This window comes from Danio rerio, chromosome 9 (assembly GCF_052040795.2).
Source record: "Danio rerio strain M-AB ecotype USA chromosome 9, GRCz13ab, whole genome shotgun sequence".
Classification (NCBI taxonomy): domain Eukaryota; kingdom Metazoa; phylum Chordata; class Actinopteri; order Cypriniformes; family Danionidae; genus Danio; species Danio rerio.
This window is the reverse complement of record NC_141029.1, coordinates 46880001-46882226: the sequence shown is the minus strand read 5'-3', so window position 1 is coordinate 46882226 and position 2226 is coordinate 46880001. Positions and strand designations below refer to the sequence as shown.

Sequence of the window (2226 nt, the reverse complement as noted above, 5' to 3'; positions counted from 1 at the left end):
TTAAGAGTCAGTTGCGTTGGAACTTGGCGCATTTACTATTTACATGGCAGAATTTGTAAGAGGAAAAACTGAACACTTAGTGAGAAAACAGTTTAACACACCATCTGTAGCAAGAATAAAGATTGAGCCTCCTCCATTCGGCCTCTTTACTTTCGCTTTACTTTACTATTAGTCTTTACTCCTTTACTTTCGTGGATAAAGAAACAGTGTTGAACATACTCCACTGAAGACATCCATTAGCCTACATATTTAGTTTCATTTGTTAAGTGTAAAGATTTGTTTCAAAACTCGAATTTCTAAATTCGGTTCTAATTTCCAGCAAATGAATAATTGAACAATAATAATGAAGTGTGCTCAAAAAACTTGTTATATCCAAACACGTCTATTCTTATGCCCCATATGGTGATGCATACATCTCCAAACCTGACAGGTGGACAAATATATTCTTGTTTAGAATAAAACAAATATAAATAGGCATATAATAAATACTGATAATAATAATAATAATAATAATAATAATAATAATAACATAATACAAGTTCAAATTCTCATAAACTAAAAAAGGCACCTGAGATAAAGAAGAAGGTAGTGGTTTTATATTTCATTCATTCATTTTCTTTTCGGCTTAGTCCCTTTATTAATCTGGGGTCGCCACAGCGGAATGAACTGCCAACTTATCCAGTATATGTTTAATGCAGCGGATGCCCTTCCAGCTGCAACCCATCACTGGGAAACATCCATGCACACTCATTCACCCACATACACTACGAACCATTTAACTTACCCAATTCACCTTTACCGCATGTCTTTGGACTTTGGACGTGGGGAAAACCAGAGAACCCAGAGAAAACCCACGCAAACACAGGGAGAACATGCAAACTCCACACAGAAACGCCAACTGACCCAGCCGAGGTTTAAACCAGCGACCTTCTTGCTGTGAGGTGAACGTGCTACACACTGCGCCACCATGCAGCCCGATTTTATATTTATGCAGAAAATAACAATTATTGTAACATTTTAATCTTAATTTTTTTTTCATATTTGTGTGTTTTCTGCAACTCTCTAACCAGATGTCTTTCTACCTGTATTCCTCCTTTTTAAAGACTTGAGCCAGCATGCTTGAAGCCCAGCCTCCAATGAGGCCCAACATACTCTGCATCACATTCACAAAAGCAGGTTGATGAAGCTGAACTAACACCGTGTTAACGTGTGTAATGGATTACATAAGAGAAGGGGCTGAGTTTGAACCGAAGCACTGGTAGCCGGCTGCTCTCTCTCCCGAAGCGCCTAGTTAATGAGTTGGAGGAAGGAGAGGGGAGCGGCTGCTTTCTGGAGGCTGAAGTTCACCTACACACAATCTGGAAGTCAAAAGATAGTACCGGAGCCTAACATTCGGCTACCAAGGACAGACTCCCTAAAAAAGGTAGGGGATATTTGCTGGCAATGCCCAGTTGTTTAAACTATTAAAAAAAGGAACTATTGATTTAAAATGATTTATAATGTACAGTATACTTGCTTTGTTAAATGCAATCGTGTATGCAGCCTATTTGTGGTGAAGTATTACGGTAAAACGTGCATGGCTGGTTAACAGAGTCTGAATTGAGTAAGTCCACAATGATTTTGCTTTGAGTTTCCCATGCATCCTTCATAGTTCACAAAGGCTCTACTTTTGGCTCCAAAAGGATTGCAGCAAACAGTGCTGACTGTGATAGACTAACAGTGGGCCACTGTACATCCCACTAATAATCAGCAACCCAGTTTTGATGGTCTGTTTAACTCTCAAAAGACCCAGCCAGCTCATCGCAGGCCACGCATTTTGTAACCTACTTCACATGCCAAAAACCCACAGAAATGATGGTCTGAATCAATGCAATAATAGACATAATCAAGTGGGCATGCTGAGGGAGCTGACCAAAGAAGATCATACCACAAAAAACATTTGGCATAATGACATTTTATTTTTAAATCTTCAATCCAAATGCCATGGAATACTTGATTCATTTAGTAATTTACGCATGGACTTTGGAGTGTAGTAAGATACACTGCAGGTCAAAAGTTTCACCACACCCACTCGTTATTTATTACTACTTTTCATATTTTATTGTCATAGTAAAGAAATAAGTGTGAAAGAATATTACAAAAAGAAACACAATAATTCTGCTAATTAAAATTGTAAACCAAAAGCAAAACTGTAAAAAAAAAAAATGTTGCTGCCTTCTATCTTTA

At 38.0% G+C, this 2226-nt stretch overlaps 1 protein-coding gene across 2 annotated transcripts in view; it reads left to right on the top strand.

The window, feature by feature from the left end:
• Positions 1-1084: 1084 nt before the first annotated feature.
• The window catches only part of vil1 (villin 1), a 43010-nt gene continuing 41868 nt past the window's right edge, over positions 1085-2226 (top strand). Inside the window, exon 1 of one of the 2 annotated variants that reach the window (XM_087266225.1) lies at positions 1085-1423. The gene's annotated coding sequence lies outside the window, so the exon portion shown is untranslated. The remainder of the gene's footprint in view (positions 1424-2226) is intronic. The other variant, XM_087266226.1, reaches the window with a different exon arrangement.